Source organism: Anas acuta, chromosome 5 (genome assembly GCF_963932015.1).
Source record: "Anas acuta chromosome 5, bAnaAcu1.1, whole genome shotgun sequence".
NCBI classification, from domain to species: Eukaryota; Metazoa; Chordata; class Aves; order Anseriformes; family Anatidae; genus Anas; species Anas acuta.
Genome location: NC_088983.1, coordinates 20,918,111 through 20,942,627, shown reverse-complemented (window position 1 = coordinate 20,942,627; position 24,517 = coordinate 20,918,111). Strand labels below are relative to the sequence as shown.

The following is a 24,517-nucleotide window of genomic DNA, read 5'->3' as shown; positions in this document are numbered from 1 at the left end:
ATCATGTATTAAGCATAGATACTAATAATCCAGGAAGACTTACATTTATTTCTATGATACAATTCTCCTGATTGTACTGTAAGTATGTTTATCAGACAGGTGATCAACATTGCACTAGACAGTGAATCCTGAGTTATAAACAACATGGTATAGAACAAGAAAGGCACATGGATTTGTAAACATGAAGTATTCTGGGGCTTAGAAGAATTTCTAGCAAGTTTCTGCTTTGAAGGAGCAAGGAGCAGAAAAAAGTATACAGTTTGGGACAAGCTAATGATAATGATAAATTTACACTGCAATAATATCTTGGTGTCAAATCCATGTATCACTGTGCTGAAGACACAACTTAATTTTTTGAGTGAAGAAACCTCATATCATTTAGACTTGCCACAAAATACAAGAGAAATTGTGTAAGAAGCTGTGGCTTAATGTCTCTGTCTCTAAACTGAGAGTAGTGGTATTTGTAAAATCATTCCACCACCTTGTTTATCCTTGCTAACGCTTGCATCCAGTCTCTGAACTCTGTCCCAGTTCTCATTGCATGTTTACAAACATCTCTTTTTAGAAGAATGCTCTCCAGTGCTCTGAACTTTCCAAGTGGTCCTCCAGGCCTGCTGGGGCTCACTGGCTGCTGCTTTTCCAAGGAGTGCAGCCTGATCTGTCTGCATGAAGAAGTAAATGAGGGACGGCTCTTATGGCTTTTCTGGCTTTCCATCGGCAGTGGATTAATAATGTAAAGTACTCTACAAGACAAGTTATTTGTTTTTGCTGTGAGATTAAATGGAATCACTTGGAAAACTATGTGGGTTTATTACTACAATAACTTTCATATAGTGATAACAAATATGAGCACTGTAATATCATCCAGATCAGTCCTTAATGGTCACAAGAGCTGTTTAATGTTCTTAAATCAGTTCTGGAATACCAGCTTGAGGATTATTTTGTTTAATAATGCTAATAAAAGCAACAAGAAAATATCCAGATGCTGATTATATTAATTGTACAGGGAGGAGAACAGACAGTAATTATACAGTACATCAAGGTAGAGCTACGCTGATAGTTGCAATGCTTTTCCCAGCACAAACCAGTTGACTTAAAAAGATTTTGAAATAAGTCTTTTCTTTTCATTCAGCTTGATTCAAAAATTTGTTCAGAATGAGACAATATTTAGAAATGGACCAGAATGAGCACACATGTTGCAAGACGGCAGTTCCTCTGTATTCTGAATAAATTTATTTAGGTGTGGCTGTATCTGTGAAAGACTCCAGTACCTCCTGTTCTGAAAAGTGGGATCAAAATGGTGAAAAATTCCAGTAATTATGATATCAACATTCTATCAACAACCTAGGATTTCCTGATGGCTCATAGGCTTGGCTTAGGACCCCTGTTGCTTTAGTTGACATCAAAGTTGATGATGAGCTTATATTTTTTCTTCTAAAATTCCTTAGCAATAAAATTGAATGTAACTGAACTTCTTTTACATGTAGAACGTGTATGTTTTTTAATTCAAAACTTGACTCCTAGACTATATTTCCCATGACTGTTCTCTCCCATGAGGCTCTTTTTCCTCTTGAAAATTTGAGGTTGTAGTACATTGTGAAAAATCTTCAGCCTTAGAAATCTGTGGAATGAAAAACAGTAAGACTTCCTGAGGCATTACAGCAGCATTTTCAATGTATTTGGGGTATTTTTAGTTGTATGCTTTTATTATTTTTGAAACTATGTTTTTACTTTGAGATTTTGTTTGTTTGTTTAATTATATCCACAAAGTGAACTTTGTTATAAAGCTTGAAATCTTATGATATACAGATCACCTGTTAGAGGATAGCTGGCCTAGTTGATTTGTGTTCAGTTCTTTCCCTTTTGGATTTTCTGCTGTCAGGAAAATGCATTAAGGCATGAGTTGTTTCCTCTCTTGTTCTTGGCACGTTCCTGCAGAATGGCTTACTAGTGCCTATTGCTTATCTTGCCCATCCTGGAAGTCAGTCATGAGTGTTTGAAGGTAAAATAAGAACCAAGGCAGATCTAAACTAATTGCTTCTGATCCTGACTTGGAAGCATGCCCTTGTGACATCCAAGCCTGTAGTATTAGAGATGATGGTGTACATATGGAAATACTCACTCAAGAAGATCTTCTGTTTTCAGTGTCCTGAATGTGAGAAAAGCATTTTCATCAAAGGATTTTAGTATGTGGATGTGAAGAGAGCACTGTTTCTATCAGGTACTTTACCATGAACTGCATCTTCCTTCAGCACTTTCATTTTATTCATGAAGCCGTTGGCTTAAAAGACTGTTTTGCTCAATAATAAGGCTCAGGATTATTTCTTTAAACTTGTATATTTCTCTACACTTCTAAATTACTCTAAAGTTTTCACTGCTAATTATTCTCACTTCCTCTTTCAGTTTTCATATTTGAGTGCCATGTTGGGAGTATGAACAGTTCAGATGTTTTCTCCAAATGCCTTATAGTTTGAAATTTTAGAGCCAGAGACTAGTAGCTTGTATCTGCAATATAGCAATGGAAACAGCTTCCTCAAACTGCCTTACTAGTGTATTCAAAATAACTGACAAAATATACAGTCTTTGTAAAGGTGTTAAGATGTTATTCCTTTCAGTGAAAGGTAGTGCTTCCACAAATGAGAGAATTGTTGTTTGACCCATTAATTCAGTTAACATGTTACTCTCTCAACAAAGTAATAATGAGTGACAGTCAATGCAGAATTTTCTTCACTTGTATGGGTCCACCAGATAGCTGTCAGACCTTTTGATAGGAAAGGTTGTTACTTATGTGGACTCGGGTTGGAAAAAAAAAAAAAAAAAAAAACACTTTAGAGCTTAAAGGCCATTCAGTTACCATGAACAATTTTATCAATATCATACACCAGGAAGGCCAGACAATAACACCTGGAAGCTAATATAATCATGACTGAAGAAAATTGGAGACAAGTGCATCTCCTTCTGATATATATCTGTTACTTGATACCACCAAGTACTGAAAAGAAAGAATAATGTCTGAGCTTTTTAAAACTGTATTGTACTTAGATTATTTGCCTGGCTTCTGGCTGACTGGCTAGTTCACTCAGTAGCTTATGTCTTGTCCATTTCCTAGGCTCTCTGATTTTTGGCAGGCTCTCAAAGTCAATTTAGAATCACCTCATTAATCTCTTAAATCAACACATGAAGAAGAAAAAATAATTTAAGACATTATTGTCATTTATATTGATCAAAGACTAGTAGGTATCAAAGACATACTAATCTGTTAAATCAAATTAACTTCTAAAATTTGCGTGCTTTGACTAAGATAATTAAGGAATGTTTCATGAAAACTGGGGGTTCCCAGTTCAACATCTGAATTAGAAGTTGTCATGTAAATGAAGTGTCAAAGTTCAGAAGACCATCATAAAACAGAAGCAAAAAATATTTCGGTCTTAGAGTCATGATCAGAGATTTCCAGAATTAATAAGATTGCTTAGAAGTGTGGGGGTTAATTATCTGCATTATGAAATATTTTGTATTTTTTCCCTAGAACTTACATTATTTTCAGTAAATTTATGGGGGAAAATGCAGCGTACGACACAAAAATTCTAGGTGGTCTGTGGACATATTTCTTCTTTATGAGTATCTTTTGGACTGATTTGTAGAAAAATAGTCTTCTTAAGTGGATAACATTTATTAAAGAAATCAACAACTATAAATACTGATATTCTATGCAAGATTTATTCTGATGTTCTCTTTGGTAAGTAGGAACTACATGTTATCTAGACTTCTGTCCTGGACTAAAAGACAACTGATGTCTGGTAAACATGCTGGAGATGAACAATAGAGTGAATAATAGACTTGGAAGGTATACTGTGGGTAGAGGACATCTAATGCAGTCCTCTGCCATTTCAAGTGTTTATCAACTGCTTCTTAGAAGTAGGTTTTACTTGTTTATTTATTTATTCTTGCATCTGGTACTTCTGTCTCTAATATTGTTCTAGAACCTCACTGTTTTTTCTGATGATAATATAGTTATGTCAGCCCACACATTTATTCAGGTAAGAGAGAGAACTGATGGGTCAAGAGCAATTTGTGAAAAGGATAAAGGTCAGATTTAATGTTTTGCACAAATAATTGCCCCACTTCATTCTACTGATTCAGCTGTGCTGGCAAAGTTTCTTTGTAAAGTGCTTTTAGCAAAGGAAGTGGCTCTGTCGCTATTTTTGTTCAGTGTATTTCACAGATACTCTTCAACATAAAAACAAGAAAAGCACAAGAGGAAATTTTTATAGCTCTAAGATAAGGAGACAATCATCATTCCTTTTTTTTTTTTTTTCTTTTTCCAACTTCCTCTGGTCTCCTGAGATAAAAACAAGTCTCACCCTAATTTAGACATATTTTAATTAGTCAGTTTTGAGATTTAACCTTCACTTGCAGAAGATTTCTCCTTGTGATCTCTCTTTCCTCCTTATTATCTATTAGGAAATATATAAAATAGCCTCCAAATTTGATACGTTTTTCTTTTGAAATGATGAGCTATCATCAGTTATTATTTCCTGTCTGGTGGAGATGAATGCCAGACATTATTTACTATGTATAAACTGTAAAGTTTTGTGTACCTCACTGTCCCCTTGCAGTGTTTTATCACTTTATTTATTAAAATAAATGTTAGAAATTAAATAATCAGAAAGTTCATACTCTTTATAATCGATTATTTCTTCTGTTCTATGTCTTACACAATGTGGCTCAGTTGAATGGTAGTGCAAATGAGTTAAAATCCAACAGATACTAAAGCAATCTTATGACCTTTATTTTGCATTCAAATGTGACAGTTTCCTGTAAAGAACAGCTCTCCCTTGGGACCTCCACCTTGTGTAAGTAAGTGACAAGTCTCTGTAAACTAATCAACAGGATACTATTGCTTGAATATGTTGTATACACTGGCTCCATTTCTTCCATAAAGGGAGGTATTTCAACTTCCCTTTGTCCAGCTCTGGAATATAATCTGAATATGGTACATTACTTGTGTGTAGTTTATATTGGAATGTGAATGACTAAGAAATGATTCTTCTATTGTCAAGGTTCTTCTTCAGCTGAATCATGTTTTACTGCTCTGCAGAATTTCCACAATGCTTCTCCATTAGTTAATAAGACCAGTTTTTATGCTAGTTGCAGAAGTATCCAAAATTGGCAATTGGATACAGACCAGAGCAGCTCAGACATTTTTGTGAATTTTCTTGTGATAAAATTTGAGATGCTACAGCCTGTAAGAATATCTTCAAACATTTGTCTATAATATAAAATGCTGTAATGCTATATTATACATATGTATATGTGTGTATTTCTGTATAATAGATGCCTCACTTTGTTCTTGGAAACTGTAATGCACTGATAACCTACCTTTCTGCCCTATGGATTGTTTGTTCTTGGAACAAATGGCTATAATAGAGAAGATTCTTATTAACAACAGTACAAAGATGTTGTATATTTTGAAGTAACAGACCAATGGCAGTTCCATGTGTGAAGCTTTCCTATCTAATGGTTTTGCTTATGTTCTCACCTCCAGTGATGCTCGCTGTAATGCTTGTCCATCAGGAACGCTATTCATGGAGGTCTCCAATGGGCCTTCAGGTGGAAGAGACTTTCAGAATTAGTGAACTAGAAGTAAAATAGCAAACTTTTTCACATCTACACCAAATTTATCCTATAATTAGCCCACTGAAAACCCACATATTCTTCCCCTCTGCCCCCCACAACACAATATTTTCACTTTCCATTTCATAAGGGCTAGAAAGTTCCATGATAGCCATTCAGTCTGACTTCTGGAATAGTAAAGGAGAACTCTTCTCTGCTTTCCTTTGTTTATCTGATGTATGTTTTAGATGACTTTATATAAGTGCTTTGTAGTCAAATGGATTTATCTCTTTGTTTCTGAGAGAGTTTTTCCCCCAGATAGGAAAGCTCAAGTTTTTCCCTGGGTGAATAGTGTTATCAATATTACTTACTACAGGATGGCATAAGATTGCACAGCTACAGCAAGTAGAAATTGCTGTAGCAGACAATTTACAGTATGAGGGTTTGGGCATGGCACCAAATCACAAAGACATGACTAATACAGAGGAGGTGTGATCAGATCTAGTCTCTTTTCCAATTGGAACAATGAGAATTTTAAGGTGACCCTCACTTGCACTAATTTAAATAATTGAGTGCACACTCCAGTACATAATTTAAGGAAGACAATTTTCTGTTACTGACAGAAAGCATGAAAAAAAATCACCTGAAAATAAGCAACTTGGGAACAGAGTTTCAAAGAATGCAATTTCATGTAAAAGAGGAGTAAACATGAAAAAAAGTTAACAGGAGAGGTGACTGGAACTGGAATCAGTGATGTGTTCAAGACAGAACTAGATGGGATTCATAGTGGGCGCAGCACAGGAAAGAAAAAAATAGGAATGTGAAATTGAGGAAAAATAATGAAAAGGACTATAGTCCTGTATTATCAGTGTTGTGTTTTTTTTTTTTTTTTTTTTTTTTTTTTTTTCTATTGTGTAATGATGGTATTATTATTCTATTATAACAGCAGTTTACATTGAGAGCTCTTGCCAGTGTTAGCTATCAAGTCTTCCTAATAGAATATTAGAAATGAGAAGTAAGATAAATTGATTTTTGTAAATTTCCACTGAATCTTAATGAATGCTGAGAAAAAGGAATGGGAGGGGGGACAGGGGAAAGTGGGGGCTTTACAGAATGGAACTTGCGGACAGAGACTGTGAAGTAACTGTTATAGTATTTACTGAGTACTTGTGCTGTTCAACCTGCCTCGTAACAGTTACCCTTTCACATTTCTCCTGGAGGCTGAAGCCAGGGCATGTCTTTAATCAATAAGGCATATTTTCCTAGTGGCTGAAGCAGAAGACTAGGAATTGCTTGGTGGTTCGTCCAGATTAGGTACAGACTTTCATATACCATCTCATCTCTGTGCCTTATTTTCCCTGTCTGGAATCTGGTGTTGATGATACTTATCTACTTCATAGGGTTGTAGTGAATTCATGAAATTGCCCAGTTTCAAGCTGCTGTGTTGCAACAACCATATTTAATCTAGATGAAGAAAAAATATACACAAAAAGGTGTTTTTTTTTTGTTTTATTTTGTTTTGTTTTGTTTTGGGGGGGGGGGAGGGGGAAAGAGGTTATATTGATGATTTCTGTGACTATTGTGATAGTTGTGACTGTTTTTCAGAAACTGGCCATTATAGACATTTTCTTATTTACCAGTATGCACTCTCACCAATTTCTTCCAACAGCCGATTTAAGCAAAGTAAACAAGTGGTAGTGGATTATACCTGTCACTTTGTTAGTGCGGACCTTTGCGTTTCAACTGCCAGCTAAAATTTGCGATTCTTGATTTTTTTCTTCCCTTTACTTTCTGTCACTGGTACAAAATTTCTGACTATGATTTTTAATGTAAGCATACCTTGATTGAATGTAAAATTCCTTTCGTTTTCAAAAGATGGACAGGGAACAGAAAACGGTGTAAGAAATACATGGTTTTATAGGGAAGCTGGGATTAACATGGTTGTTCGTACTCAGTTGTATGCAAATTCTGCAAGACTGAAAATGAGTGGTAATATACAAGGAAAACAAGACCAAAATATTTATAATAATTAATAATGATTAAATACGTTACCCGTATTGGGAGGAATTATACATCATGTAGTTTAACACCCTTTCATTTTTGGGTCTTCTTTTTTTCCCCAGCTGATATGATACAATCAAGTCAGTGAAATTCTTGCTTTATTGGTTACAGTACTGAGGCTGATTAAAGAAGTACCATTTTTTCTTCATTTTTGTGAAGCAAAATGAAGAAGACTGGAGTATAGAATATTATGGAAGAATATGCCAGCTAACAAGTCTAAATAAGGGCTTTGAAAAAATATGAAATATCACAAAAATATAGATTCCCTCTAGAAACACAAACGGTGCTTAAATTATGCTCACCTTCTGTCAGATTAATCTTTTACTTACATTCCTCCAGAAACTCTTCTCCTGATGGTATTCCAGACAGAAGAAACTCCACCTGACTCATCTCCTAGCCCTGCCCATGTCAAGACTTACAATATATTAAAAAAAATGTGGGGAAAGCTTAAAAGCTCTCTGGTGAAGACTAACTTGTTTCTTTATCCACTCTTGTCCTCGGTGGACACTGGAAATTTTTATGATAAAAAAGTGGGACCAAATATAGCCAAAGAATTGGTGGGAAAAAGGGTGGAACCTTTGGCATTGGCTCTACTTGAAATAAAACTATCGTTTTTATCCTTTATGTGAATATTTTTAGGGAGCCTTGTATTGGCCAGCACCTGAGGTGCTGATTAAACAACTGCCAGTGGGCCCAAAAGAAGAAGAAAAAAATACGTTTTTCAGTCTGATGAGGCTTCATGTCAATTTTTTTTTTCCTCTCCCACATCAAAGGCCTAAGTTGTGTTCTTCAATTATTTGATTAAGTTGATTTGAGCATGGATAATAAAGCTGTCTCGAGATATAATATTCTGCTATGGCTGTAACTGCTCAGGAAAGACTAGAATATATTAACTATTGCTTTGTTTTGTGTCTTGCCTTATTGCCCATTATTGAAGCATGATTTCTTCTTCATTGACTAGGTCTGGGAGACTAATAATATAGGAAAAAAACTATAAGGAGCTTGGGGAGAAGACTGCATGTGCAAAAAGTAAAAAGAAAAATCCTTGAAGATTCAGTGTAATCCTGTGAGTTTACTAAATTGCTGTGAGTGTAAAAAAAAAAAAAAGCAAGCTATTTCTATATCTGCTGCAGGGAAACACGCAAGCCTGCAAGCCTGCATGTTAAAATTGCTACATATTTTTCCTTCAAGCTCAAGCTTTTGGACTGCTGTAAGGATTTTGGTTTTTATCTCTACCTGATCATTTTAATTTTTTTATCTATGTATTTGAATTACTTGATTTATTATATTTATAACCCAATTTTATGATTGGGATTCAAAGCTGTACAAATACCATTAGAATCCTCTCGTATAATCTTGGTTTTGCTAAGATATGGAGAGAAAAGTTAGAATGGAGCAGCAAAGCAATAGGCTAAAATAATTGGTTCAAGAATGAGCAAGAGAGAGAACATGACATAGTGAGGTACTTGTAACATGCTAGTTCAGTAAGAGTGGATTCCATTATTTTAGAGCTAACGTGTTGTTTTAATAAGAGAACTCTTCACAACAGGCGTTCTGGTCACGTACCACTGTCTTCTCCAGCACTTCCTTAGGCTCTGTTCTTGCACCTTATGTTGTTCCTTTCTACTTCATGCAAGATGTCAGAGTGGGGAAAGTAGACACATAAAATGAGTATATAAAGAGTTACAAACAGTTCAGCTACACAAAGAATAATCTGAATATACAAGAATGTCTGTTTTTCTCGTTTATATTGGTCTGAAAAAACAATAATTACCTTAAATTTATGCCAACAGAAATTTGATGTAACATTAGGATCATGTCTTTTGCAAGATGAAATCAGTAAGTATTTTCCTTCCAGCTCTCGTCCATACAGCCAAAATTGGACCATTTACAAAGGCTAGGCCTATTAGCATATACAGCCTTAGTAAATTTTACAGACTAACAGGTCTTCATAGCAATCATTCCAAACAAGAAACAGACATTCTAGGCTGTAATAATGTGCTTGGGTATAAAAAGTGGGTGTAGAGGTGGTACTTTTCCAGATGTTACCTATTGGCCATAACCTAGAGTCGACCACCTCAACCAAAACTAATGCTGGCTGACTTCTGGGGTATTTCCTCCAGCATTTTTGGAGGAGCTGCCAAGTTCATGGCTGTGTCCCAAATTACATAAAATATGAGGCAATCTAGGCATTGATTCCTAAAACTTTTGGAAACTCATATTCTTGGAAAAAGAGTATTTCCAAAGTAAAAGCAGCATCCCTCAAAACTGCAGAAACCTTTTAGGAGGAGCATTGGCTTAATACAAGCAATGATTTGTTCCGTAATGTTTATTTTCCTCTTTGCTTTTAAAAAGGTTCATAATGACAATAACCTTGGCGCAGAACACAAGCTTAATGATGGCTCAGCTTTCTTCAAGCCATCATCTTTTCAGTTGGTCATTAATCCCCCGCTGGTGCCAAAGGCTTTTGACTGTGGTGTGTTTAATTCATGGAGGTTACACAGGCTGCTTCCCATGAAGACTGCAAATGTAAATTCAGGACCAAATTAACTTTACATTTTTTGGCCAGAAATCTTCAGCTTTAATGATATGGATGTCCATGGAGAAAAATGACTCAGACTCTAGAGACTTTGATGAGCATATCTTATGGCAGAAGATTAGAAAGGAATGGAAGGGAAGAAGAAAATCCTTGTCTCTTTTTGACACCCTGGTCCATCGTTTATTTGCCTACTCTGAGGCTGGGAAGCTGATTTTTTTTTTTTTTTTTTTACCTTCTTTACCTTTTTTTTACCTTCTTTGTAACTGCGGCTCTCTGTGTCTCTCAGTGTGGCAGTTTTCATAAATACTTTGGTTGTTTGTGTCTGACTCTGACCTCTGTAATTCCCCACCAAGGCCACAGACCTGTATGGAAGGGGATGGTGCAAGTGCCACGGTGTCCTTCATGGCAGGTGACATTCTTGCCTGCTGGCAGATGAATCAGAGATGAACTCAGTAAGGAGTGAACTCTGGCCCTCCAGTATAAAGTAACAGAAAGAGAGGGGCCTGACTTTTGGTCAGGAGATTGCTTTGTAAAAAGTAATATAACCCTCTAGTATCAAGGTCAAGAGCTAATCTTAACCACAGCAATAACAAGACAGCAGGAGCATATTCCAAAGCTATTTAGCAGTGCAGGACAACACCAGAAAATAAATATCAGGGTGTAATGAAGAATATTGCAGAATTTCTTAACACCTCAGTGCTGTTTCTTGAGAAAGCACAATCAGATTTCTTGCTAAACCCTCTCTCCACTGATTGCTATACTGCTTGCTCTTCTTTTTAAGGTTGCAAAAGGTATTTAGTGTGTGTGATTAATAAAACGTTTCATGCTCTTTATTTTTAAACTGTTAATGTGTAAGTAAAAAAGATAAAGTATGTAACTTTCAGAGCTGAAAGTCTTCCATCTAAAGCTTGCTTTATCACTCTCTCTATATCAGTTACCGTATCTTTCTGAGGAAAATGAAAATTAAAAATCCTGCATTTATCCCCCTCCACTCCCTCCAAATCTGGTTCTTACATGAGAATATCAAGACTAAGTAAATCAAAAGTGTCTCATGTTCAATTGACTATCTGACAGTGCTGGTCTGGGCCCTTCAGTAGAACTGTGATAACACTGCTTATTCTTTCATGTTTCATTCTGCAGTTGAATGTGATCTCATCTGAAGCATCTGAATGCTGTGCTAGTGATGAAGTATGAACAGAGAGGTAGAGAGATTCTGTATACCTGGGATATAATTCCACAGCCACATTTGTAGACATAGAATTACAGATGGTGTGAAAATAGTGCTGATTAAAATAATCAGTCTAGCACTTGATAGCACTTTACATTTTCAAATACAACACATTAATAGATTGATCTTTGCCACGCCCCATGGGGTATTTTCCTTTGAATTTTTTATATACGTAAACTGAGAAACTGCATACAGAGGAGACAGACTCTAATTTAATTTGTTGTTATAACAGCTCTTGATCACACTGAGCATTGCTCTATGAAAGGAATAAAAGCTTTCTGGTGATTTTAATTTCTTACTGAAATCAGCCAGCTCTGGGAGCCCTTAATTTTTTCATATGCAGGTTGGATAAAGTAGTAAAGTAGAAAAGGTAATGAAGAAGTTGGTATTATCATGAAACAACTCTTTTTTAGTCCCTCTTTCTTCTCTGATCAGCATAGCAGCAGAGTATGTGCAACATGGGACAGTTAAATAAGGCCTAAGGAGTTTTAGCTGCTGTAGCTACTGCATTCAACACAGACTTAACAGGTTACCCTCCTCTTCTTCCTTACTTCACATTTTGTTAGGACAGTTGGGAGACAACAGAACAGCTGTCATGACTGAGACAGCAAGGTCATTTACAAGGAGCAAAATATAGGGATATTGTATTGCTTAATACCAGAAGAATTTTTGTACTGTGGCTAGTGTCTTAGGGATAAAAAATCAAACAAAGAAACAGGCATTATACTGTAGATGGAGGTGGCTTTTGGACTGTAAAGTGTGTTTTTATTACATCATTTATCTCAAATAAGTAATTGAGGTTCAGCAACTCCTGACAGGAAATGACATGCAGACCAGCCTTGTTTTAGGCTGAAGTAGAAGCATCTATCATGTAAATTAACTCTGAACCATGCCAGCAGGCTACATACATTGAAGGGATAATGGGTGGATGATGTATTTCTTTATCCCAGGCCTTATTTATCTACTTTTTTTTTTTTTTTTTTTTTTTTTTTTTAATAACCAGCTGCAGTGATAGTTGCCAAATATCTATGCAATGTAAGAACATGGTTACCTAAAGGGCTAGAGGACATCTGAAACCATAATCAGGGACTGAAAGATTAGCTGGGGTACAGTCTCAGATGTGCTTGTACATCTGTTTTTGCCCATATCCACTCAGCTTTGTTTTCCCTTTCTCTGTAAGAAGGCCAGAACCAAACTCAGGATGCCTAGGATTAACCCAGAAAAATTAGTCTTCTCCGAGTTCTTACTCATTTGCTAAATGTTATCTTTATTTCCTATTTAAATCATCAGGAGCAGGTGGTCTGCAGGACATATCCATATGGTATAGTCCAATGTTATAGAATCAGAATATCCCAAGTTGGAAGGGACCCACAAGGATCATCAAGTCCAACTCCTGGCTCCACATAGGACCGCCAAAAAATCAGAGAGCATTTTCTGAACTCCAGGAGGCTTGGTGCTGTGACCACTTCCCTGGGGAGCCTGTTTCAGTGCCCAACCACCCTCTTAGTGAAGAGCCTTTTCTCAATATGCAACCTGAACCTCCCCTGATGCAGCTTCATGCCATTCTCTTGAATCCTATTGCTGGTCAACAGATAGAAGAGATCAGCATCTCCCCCTCTGCTTGCCCTCTTGAGGAAGCAGTAGGCTGCCCATGAGGTTTGTCCTGCAGTCTTATGTTCTCTGAGGTGTACAAAGCAAGTGACTTTAGCCACTCCTCATACTTCTTGCCCTCTACACCCTTTCACCATCTTTGTTTTCCTCCTTTGGACACTCTAATAGTTTTATGTCCTTATATCATGGCACCACAAACACAGTATTATACATAATACTTGAAGTGAGGCTGCACCAGTTCAAAGTGGAGTGTTGTGTCATGAAGAGATACCTAAAAAACTGTATAGCTGTTACTAAAAACAGTCTACATGCACTTGAAGGAAGCTGCTGTAACAAAACTCAGTGAAAGAACTTACGGAAGGGGAAGTAGGTACTTATTATCAGGAGCTCTAAGTAAGTTGATTTTTTCCACTGACACTCTCAGAACCACACACAAACTCTAGAATGGGTGTGCCCAAGTGTTCTGGCTATGGTCTCTTGTGCTACATGGAGAATGTGCCAGCTGTTGTGTGCTCATCACATTCAAGAGTTCTTGTTTGATGATGCTGAATTGGTCTGGGACTGATCTTTTATACCTGTTAGGAGCCAACAGTTATTATGATGTTGTCCTTTGATTCAGAATCTCACATCATTGTCCATGAATCTTAGGCAAGACTACTGATTATATCCTTTTTTTTTTTTTTTCTTTGCTTGTAATATATGTTTGGAATATATGCAAAACTGTGTAGCTATGGCCTGTTTTCCTTGTGAGCTAACAAGAAAAGGAACGGCCTGTGATGGGCTATGACCTTGACACCATCCTCCTGCTGTCAGTGTAGGATCTCCCCCTGATGATTCATCTGTGCTATGATTTTACCAGACTGCAGGCTTTCTGGTCTTGACATGAACAACACACTTCTCATTTTTATTGCTGGGAACAGTGTCCTTTGTTGTCAATGCAAACCATTATTTTAACACTTGTTTTACTGTTTCTTCAGTTGCTTACACACACACTCAATTTAATTCATGCTTAATTTGTACGGATATTTCCATTACAAGTCTCAATATTTCTATTAGAAGTCTCTATACATTCATCAGGGCAGTTTAGATTTAGCGTAAGTAAACCTGAGCAGAATAGCAAGTAGCATGGCCATGGACATGCATATCTGTTTATTGTCTGAGTGGGAAACTATGGTTTAAATCCTAACTCACCTTGAAACAGTTTAATGTTCCAACTGTGAACCATGAACCCGTTTTGAATCTATTGCTCTTACAAGGTCAACAAAAAAGCAGCAAGAAACTAGGCCAAGCTAACCAGATAACTACACAGTTAAGTGGACTAGCTTGGACGAGTACCTTCATTCTCAGATTGTTAAAGCTTGTTTTCTGCTGTTTTCCCCTTCTGTGCATACATTCTTCAGACAATGCAGTTTCCATTCTTGTAGGTGCTCATCATCACATCCACAAGTTCTTAATTGGCAAATCAAGCAAAAGGGGCATGTTTCCTTGTTAGCTCTGTCAACCTGACTGCTCACTGTCACTGAAATGATATGAAACATTTCTTTCTGAACTGGGTTAATGAAGCACTATGTCAGAGATAAGACACCAGTTTCTTTATAGCAGTACACATCTAGTAGTTTGTAGGTTCTACTAAGGATTAGCAAACACAGTATTTTGTGAGCGTATAATTTACAAAGGTAGCTGAAACTAGAGAACCAGTATTTGACACATAGTGGTAGTAGCTGTGTTATCAGAGAGTTAAAATCTTTTACTTCTAAAGCTCACAGTTTATGCAGGCATGCACAAGGTACAGGATTGCATCTCAGTGAATTATGCCTCATTAAGTGTATCTTCAATTTCTGTCCTCTTACATAGTGTTCTATACGACATGTTAGAAAAGTCTGTTCCAAATCCATATCTCATCTGTGCATTAATTCAGAAACAATAGCAATCATTCCTCCTAAGCCAAGTAAGAAGTGTTGCTATCCACATAAGAAGGGAGTAAAACTTACTGCCTTGAAACATGAGGAGAGTGAGAGAAGACAGCTGGAATTATTAACAGTTTCATTGACCCATTCATAAATCACTTGAAGGAATGTCCAGAGAGACCTTGATTTTAAGAGGTGACCGAAATGACCACAGGGAGCTATTATGAATCCTTAAAAGTGAGTAAATCTGTATTAAGTGAGTTAATAGCATCATGAGCTTGAGATCACAAGCCTGCTATTATATCCAACAGAACTAAAGCAAATCAAAGTCAGATCTGGTGTTAAATTTAGAAGGGGTTCCTTGCAGGGCTATATCAATCTGTCCTGTGTTACAGCTATCTATTTCGAGTTTATATACAGTACCTGCGAGTAATATCTTTTATACGGTGAGTGTTACTATTACTGATTTCAATGGGATTTCATAGGTATGAATGTAATTGTACATAGCAAATCAGACAGAAGGATTCAAACTAACTGGTACAATCTTATTCATCAAGAGGTACTGTATTTCTTATGGAGGTCCTTTGTTAGGATTTAGAACCATGTGATATTGAACCTGATGTTTTAAGTATGATGAGTTGAGGGTTCAAAATTGGACTCTAGCTACAAATTCACTCTTTTGATTAGATAATTTACACTGGTTTTGGTTAGTTTGTTTTATGTTGACTTTGGGACCAGGAAATGTGCATTTTGTAATTATGGTAAATAATTGAAATTATTTTAAATTATTAAATTTAAATTAATAAATTATTATTAAATTTTGGTATTTAAAACTGGCATCTTTAAATTATCACTGAAAACATTAATTTTACCTAAATTTGTAGGTGCTGATTTATTATCATTATTGCTCCTTGCTACTTCATAGATTGCCTAGCAATTTCAGAGAAAGAATTCCAAATTATATTGCAATCTATAGCCCAGCATCTGTGAATTGAAAGAGGATCTGACTGATGTATGACTGGTATATGGAAGTATATGCATGCTTATAGAGATTAATTTACTGTTGAAGAGCATTCTCTTGATATATATATATTAAAAAAAAAAGAAAAAAGTATATGTTCAGAAGCTTCTAAACTAGCCAGGAAGGCCAACCGTGTCCTGGGGTACATCAAGCACGGCATCGCTAGTAGGTCAAGGGAGGTGATTGTCCCGCTCTACTCTGCGCTGGTGCGGCCTCACCTCGAGTACTGTGTGCAGTTCTGGGCACCACAGTATAAAAAGGACATGAAACTGTTGGAGAGTGTCCAGAGGAGGGCTATGAAGATGGTGAAAGGCCTGGAGGGGAAGGCGTACGAGGAACGGCTGAGGGCACTGGGCCTGTTCAGCCTGGAGAAGAGGAGGCTGAGGGGAGACCTCATCACAGTCTACAACTTCCTCGTAAGGGGGTGTCGAGAGGCAGGAGACCTTTTCTCCATTAACACCAGTGACAGGACCCGCGGGAACGGGGTTAAGCTGAGGCAGGGGAAATTTAGGCTTGACATCAGGAGGGGGTTCTTCACAGAGAGGGTGGTTGCACACTGGAACAGGCTCCCCAGGGAAGTGGTCACTGCACCGAGCCTGTCTGAATTTAAGAAGAGATTGGACTGTGCACTTAGTCGCATGGTCTGAACTTTTGGGTAGACCTGTGCGGTGTCAAGAGTTGGACTTGACGATCCTTAAGGGTCCCTTCCAACTCAGGATATTCTATGATTCTATGATTCTATACCCAATTTTATTATTTACTGATACTGGAGAAGTAAGAGAAAATTATTATTCAATTATAACGCACAGAAATTGAGAGCTACAGAAGCCTTGCAATTTTGAAATCTGAATCATCTTGTTGCAAATCCAACAACCACTGCTCTTGGGTGTGTGGATGGGTGGAGTAGAGTGAGGAGGAAGAGAGGGAGCCCATCCTTTCAACATGGGGTGTTCTGTCACCCCATCTTACATAACCATTCTTTGAGATGCTAACTGACTTCTGTGAGAGGTTCAGACTGTACAACTGCCTCTGCACAGTCTAGTCTATTTCTACACCAGTAATAGAAATAGACAGCACTAGTCTATTTCTACATCACCTTCTGTTCTTCTAGAAGGTGATGTAGAAATAGGTGAGACAGACCATTAGAGCTCCAGGAAACTGACCAGCTAAGTTCCTGCCTTTGTGTTTCTCACACAGTAATTCAAAGCTGAAAAGCACCTTCTAGATTTCTCACCAAGCCTCATCAAGATATGATGCTTTCTTTGTACCTTCCAGGATGTGTTCACCACAGAGATAAAAGCTGACATTGACTCTTCCACAAGGTTTCAATAGGAAAGTAGACCAGGAGCCAGTGAACCAGAATGAGGAGGAAATCAGAAAACATGCCATTCCGTTCATCCTGTAGCACAAAGGCAGGTAAGTGTTTGTGACTCAAAATGCTCAGAGATCCTCAATGAGTCCTTTCTCCACATATGTGTTGAATTTTAGCATACTATATATTGTAAATAAATGGAATAGACAGTGATTGAAAACCTTTGGGCTTGTCAGTAAGAAAATGCAACTGATTGGCTCCCCAGTTAAAACCTTCTGGCTGCTGCAGTTCCTCATTGCTCATTAAGACTCTAGATGCTGCATTTTTTTTCAACCTATGGTCTTGAGCAGTCACTGTTGCATATCTCACTTTGTGGGGAACAGATCTGCTTAAGCAAACACAACCCAACCTTATTTTTGACAAGGTTGGGTGATAAGAGGAGCTGTGCTGACATCTACCTGCACTTCTCAAAAGCATTTGACTTAGTACCACATGACATTCCAATTAAAAAATTAGAACTATGCAAAATTAATGTAGCACATAATAAATAGATTAAAATTGGCTCATGAGTTTCAAAAAAAAAAAGGAATTGTAAATGAGGAATCATCCATAGAGGGTATTTCTAGCAGAGTTCCATGGGGATCTTTTCTAGCCTAATACAAATCAGTGGTATTATTATTAATGGTTCAAAAACGAGGAAATCGGTGCCTGTAAAATTTGCAGAGGATACATTACTACTAAGAGTAAATAGGGATGAAGTTGGATCAGTTTGACAGATCAATCTAGTTCATTTGGGAAGTGGGGCTTGTTTAACCAGCATAAATGTTAATGTAGCCAGATGCAAGGTCGTGTTTGGGAACAAAGATGATAGTGCACACACACAGAGCAGGGTACTTGCTTCCAGGGAAACAGTGACCCTGAAAGGAGTTAGAAGTCAGCTAATTGGCTGAACATCTCAGTGTAATGCTGTGACTGAAAACTAATGTGATCCTCAAATGAATAAGCAGAAAATTATTGAATAGGAGCAGGAAGACAGAGACTTTGGCTCTACATAGTGATGTGCTCTTACAGAGTCTTGACTGAGACCATTATGTGCATCCCTGAGCTGGAAGTTGAGCCTATCCTGTAGGAGGTGAAAACACTGCACAGCACAGCCCTCTAAATATCACATGGTAAAGTGAAGACACCAAAGGATGTTCTCTGCCACCCATAGATCTGTTTGAGTTGCAAGCTTTCTTGACACAGTATAAACTGTTTAAATGGTAGCATCGAAGTTGTTTCATGTTTTTGCTCTTATGTATCAGTCCCAGCTAGAGAGGAGCAAAAACTGCCCAGCACTGAATAGAACGCTGCTTAATTATGGAAGTGCTGAAACGTGACTTGATTCATATTTCAGAAACCTCAAGACCATTTCAAGGCCTATTTCAAGGAGTGGGGAAGATCAAAAAGTGGATGGGGAATAAAACCATGCATTGGCTAAATAATTCATCATGTTACCTTGCTAATCAGCTACCTGAGGGGGTAACAAATGTATTGAGAGCCTTTTTCCTGCTCAGTACTGACTTTACTGGTCAACACTTTCATTTAGATGCTAGCATTTTTATTGAGTTTACAAATTAGATATTGAAGAAAACACTACAGATAGTGGCAGAACTCAAATGTGTTTCTGTATTTCCTGAACTCTGTACCCTACTCAGTGTTTTGGAACCATATCTGCAAAACTGAGAAAAGGACACTTTCTAAAGATATGGGATTCTTCCCTCCCTCTATCTTTATGTCTCTCCCTCCCTTCTTCCTTCCCTACTTTCCTCCTTCCTTCCTTCTCCCTCTCCTTTTCTTTATTTTCTTCTCACACTAACTTCATCTTCTAAATTAAATAAGTGTCACTTTTAATTCTTTTTAAATATTTAAGTACCCTTAATTTGATGTTGTGTGTTTAGATTTAGGGCAATGCTGTTGAAGCCTAACCCCATGTGGAGAGCTTGGCACTGAGATGCTTGTGTTACTATGTATTGTAGAGACCTGGAGAATTTCTTTCTCTCTTACTGAATAGAAGATTTTGAATAACCATAGCAACAGTAAAACCTGCTGTGAAACTTACAGCATGAAGTGTTGCAGATATCTACCTCTGGGGATCAAGGAGTTAGTGAAGGGTATCGCTTCTGTGTTGTTGTTCCCCCCTGTCCCATCACTCCCAGGTTAGTACTGGAGAGATGAACATAAAAACAAGTGAACAGTTTCAGACAAATAGTTTGTACTGCAATATTCTTCTGTTTTCTTTTTATCAGATTGTTCTTGCATTGATTGTGGATTTTTTCTATGACTTATTTAAATGAAATCAGTATGAAATATTTAATTTTTAATATTGGGTATTCAGAGCAAACCTCACAAATGCTTGAAGAAGTGTGTGTTTTGCAGGGAGCAAAATGGGACATACAGCTTAAATGGAATGATTTGCCTGGCTTAATTCAATCATCTTTAGGGAGTTTCAGTGGAAATGTGATTGACCTGGTGAGGGGAAAAAATCACATGTATGCTAAGGTTACCAAAGATCAGCTGGGCTAGATATTCTTTTAGCCTACAGCAAACACAAAATGTTTCAGAGTAGCTGAAATGTTCCTGTCTATGAGGTAAGTTGATCTCTGTTTCATTTGCCTTGAGCTGAGAGCCTGTATCTGAACAGCCACTGGGACTCAGGTGCTTTGTGGCAGCTTAAGTCTGAACTGACTCTGTGCCTAGGTCTTTAGATTCAACTCCCAGGACTTTTAAAATGGGAGCTGGACTGGGTACTAGAGTGGGAAAGTAACTTAGATATTTTATTATGGTTATTTTCTCTCCCCAGACAGCCTGCTTCATTCACCCTCACAGGTAAAGAGAGCAAGTTTTGCATTGTTCCACATTTGTGAATCCAGATTATGTCTGTTGTTAGACTTACAGCTTTAGCAGAGTTTCTCAGGTGTAACATTTACATAATTGAATTCAGAAATTGTTTAGTTGGTTGTGTCCTAATAGAAATTTCTTCATTTTAAAATGTCTAATTCTGCATTCTGTACAGACTGAAGTCTTGGGGCAGGTGCTACCTGCTTACCCTCCAAACAGGTAAAAACATATATAGACACATTCCTGTGGCAATGTCCTACTTGCTGAGGTTTAGTGTTCTGCTAAGCATTTATATGCAACCTCTGCTTGTGGCTCCACATGCCTTTGCTTGATTCAATCTATTGTAGGTATAGACTCAGGTCTGCTAACAATGCCCTGGCAGAAGTGCCAGAGTGGGTGCTGAGAAATGAAAATGCTTACTCACGATTATTGGTATATTAGAAATCTTCCCTCATTGCATTGTGGCAAGTACAACTTGCATTCAGTTGTTGTAACATATTCCTTTCTGTCTGTATTCTGTGTAAAGGAAGCAAAGCATGTTACACCCCTGATGACAGACAGGTACTCACTCCAATGGGCTGTTGGTCAACTGCTTCTGTAACTTCTTTCAAACATTCCAGTAGCCAGTACAGATGGTTTTGGATGTGGGAAAGACTTGTATGCTATGAAATGTTGGTGTACATGTGCAAAGTGGAAGGACATCATTGACAGGGTAAGAAATAATGGGCATAAACTGAAACACAGAAATATCTTTCTGAACATCAGGAAACATTTCTTTACCATGAGGATGACTAGCAAAGTTGTCCAGAGAGGCTGTGGAGTCTTCCTCCTTGGAGATCTCCAAAACCAATCTGGACATGGTCCTGAGTAACCTTTTCTAGGTGGCTCTGCTTGAGCAGAACAGATGTTCAGGGTATCTCCAGAGGTCCTTTCCAAGCTCAGCCAGTCTGTGATTCTCTGCTGATAAACCCATCATGGCCCCTAGCAGGTGACTCATTTAGAAGAAAATCTAAGAGTCTGGCATGTGGTTCTTATGCTTGGAAGTCCGCCATCACTGGTTGGAGGCAGGGACCAAAAAACTGCATTTGCAGTTGTATTTCAGCTCGCAAATATATTTGCCTCTGTATCTCTGTGCCCCAGGTATAGGAATATTTTCTTAACAGTGATGCTCTGAACTTCATCAGAGATCTGTGTGATGTGTTGAGAGATCTGCAGATTACAGGCACTATGGGAACGATTGGTCTGTATTATGTATTGCCATGGGGTTTTCATGTTGGTGTAACTGGTGTGTGAGCATTCACTTAGAGACAGAAGGGTATTTATTTTTTGCTTGTGGCATCCACTTCCATACAAAAAAATGTGCATGTGACAGAGCTGAAAAACCTTTGCTATTCACAAAGCTATTAAAAATAAATCCTTTTGCTGTGCTGAGAATTTTAATTGGAGTTGGATCTGCACAGTTCTTCCACAGATTTTAAAATGATTATCTTTGCTTGTCTGTTTATCTGTTTATGTCCTTAGACTTTATCACCTAGTACTCACATGGCTCCAGGAAAAGAGGCTCGAAGCTCAGCACACCCTTTTCTTTGCAGGATTACTGTGGCTGGGAAGGTCGGTGAGGATTTCGTCTGCCACCAGAGAGCACTGTAACTATACGCTCCAGCCAGCCGGCCCAATTTCCAGGTCAGGTTCTACCTGATGCTGCCTGTTTCTTTCGTCAGCTTTCCCTTAGAGCAAAAAGGTTCTTAAAGGAAACCCCGCGTAGGACAGCCCTGTGCTTTTCCATGCTGCTTTACCTCCACTTTTACTTTGTGAGTCCACACAGACAGGGTTGAGTCACCACCCACCCAAGCGCTAGGCAAGAAAGGACTCCACCTTGTCAAAGGGCAGTTGACCACTTGCACAGCCCCTTGTGTTAAGCTGGGTGTACAGCCTGAATGCATCTGTCTGCAGGCTGGAAAAAAAAAAAAAAAAAAAAAAAGACACTGCTGTTATTCTATTGTATGCTATCCCGCTATCCCTTGTTATCCCTTGCTATCCCTTGCTATCCCTTGCTATCCCTTGCTGTTGCTCAAACACAAGAAGAAAGGGCAATGTAGCAGCTACCCTAAAGCCAGTTCACTTTGCTCCCTCTCCTCTTCTACAAAAGGTTTGTCTGTTTTTTATTCAAAACAACCTTGTTTAAACTTAAAACAAATGCTTTCTATTTGTCATTAACTTGAAATCTTACTACTTCTGTTTCAGACCTGAAGGACTTGAGTGTTTCTTCTACTTTTATTCCAACACAAATATAGCTTCACTTACATCCTTCAAGCAGCATGGCTGCAGCAAAGCTTCCAATGCTTTGAGTCCTGGCATATATAAGGAGCACAGCACTGCTGGCCTTCTGTGGTTTGTACACATTTTGCCTGACTAAAACCATTGCACTATACAGGCTTAATAATTACTTTGAGATTGGACTTCTCCCTTTTTAGGGATGGCAGAGACCTTTGCTGATGGTACATGTACCTGGCCGAGAAATGACATATCCGCAGATGTGGAGACAGCCTTGAGGTATTTCCTTCTTGAAAGGCTACAACACCAACAGAAATTAATGCTTGGTTTTATGCATAATAATTGTGGGCTATTCATCATGACATGAAAGGAGATCCCAGAAACACTGCACCAGAATGTTGTTGTTCTCTCTGCAAGTTTTTGACTATTTCTTACTGTTACAGGCAGTGTCAGAGGGCTTCTTCCATCTCCTCAGTGGCAGGGTAGCAAGGGATTGGAGTAAAAGGATTCCTTGGTTCTCATCCCTGGGTTTAAAGTGTACATGGAAATAAAGCAGAGGGGTGAGCTGGCTCATTATATCCTCCTTTTTCTGCAGTAACTCAAGTGCTGTGTCTGAGCAATGCTGGCTCAGCTTCTCAAAGCAGTGACCTTCTGCCCTGTGGAGATGAGCTGTTGTCAGAGCTATTGTTTTAGAGTCAGTACACATTCAGGCAGCATCTCTAATAGCTTGGGTACAGTAACACCGCAGTAGGGGATGCAGCTCATATGGATGGAAACAAGCATTATGTAGTGTCTTTCAGGTTGTAGAAGGTAGAAGTGGTCATTTATGTGACATCTTGACACCCCAATGCCTGAGCATATGCTACTCAGTCAGTAATACATGGGTTAAAATAGACAGCCTATGCTGGGATAAAAGTCACATCCTGGGTCAAATGGAAGAGAACTTTCCCTTAAATTTAAGTGCAGAGAGTTGAGACAGCATCCCTGTTTCCTACAGCCGTCTCTTTCATGTAACTCTAGGCCCAAATCCTGCTTAATTTATAGGCTCTGACAAGATCTTTGAGCAAGAATGATAGCATGGTTGCAGAGCACAGGCTATCGTTTAGTATCTAAAGTGCCAATTTTCTGACAAAGTGTGTAATCTAATACAGTGTGGTATCGTGTCTGTGTTTGATAGGGAACCTCTGTGAGTCACCTCAGATTAGGAAGGGGAGAGTTTAAGATGTTATATGGATAATGACAAGGAGAAAAGCAAATAATTCAGGCACAAATCTCCATTCTCTCCCCCAACAGAGATTAAACAAGACAGGAAAGCACAGTCTGCCTGAAATCTGACATGTATTTTTACCCTGTTTGATATCAGTGTATAATTCCCTCTGTTCCCTAGGGCTGAGAGAGCTTCACAAACAGGCGCTCGGACACATAGCCCCCAGAAGTGTTTTGGGGGCAATTCTTTTAAAACTTTTGCAGGGTCCCTTGCTGCCAGTTGAATGTAGCTTCATCCAAATCTCAAGCTTCAGAAAGGGTTTTAGTATTACACCATGAAGATACCATGAGGGAGATTTCTTCTACTGGCTAAGCTAGGGACTTGCTAGGCTGTAATGACAAAAAGGCATATTGCAAAAAGATATGAAAAATGCTTTCTGATTCACTGCAGGCTGAGTCCCAAACCTGATGAAAGAGCTAAAAATTCTACTGCAGGATTTGATAACTCTTGAAGAAGTTCTGCTGGATGATGAGGGAGAGGGGGAGAGGCTGAGATATACTCAATTTACTTGTATGTGTAACCTGAATGCTTAAAATGGGAGTCTTGGTTTTCTTTTTAGTCAAAGTACTGCACAAAGCACCTGCTGATGAGACAGAAAGCCCATGGTCAGGTCAAGTGGAGCTTACATGAATCTGCATCTTTGAAGAAGAAGAATGAAGGACCCCACATTTCCAGCAGCAGAGCTAAAAGGCAAGAGCCAGTTTTATTTTCTCTCTTTTGGAAGCATAATCATATTGGAAATTCCTCCTAGATAAGCAGCAGGCAGGCCACAAGATTCTGTTTTGGTTGCTTCTATATTAAATC

At 38.2% G+C, this 24,517-nt stretch overlaps 1 long non-coding RNA gene across 2 annotated transcripts; it reads left to right on the top strand.

Annotated features, from left to right (window-relative positions):
* Nucleotides 1–16,901: 16,901 nt before the first annotated feature.
* Nucleotides 16,902–24,403, top strand: LOC137858162 (uncharacterized). 2 transcript variants are annotated; one of them, XR_011097534.1, is made up of 4 exons: nucleotides 16,902–17,396; nucleotides 19,311–21,855; nucleotides 22,417–22,725; nucleotides 24,273–24,403. It is a non-coding gene; the product is annotated as an uncharacterized lncRNA (long non-coding RNA). The 2 variants fall into 2 exon arrangements; XR_011097535.1 differs by having other exon boundaries at nucleotides 19,311–22,725.
* The last annotated feature ends 114 nt before the right edge of the window (nucleotides 24,404–24,517 follow it).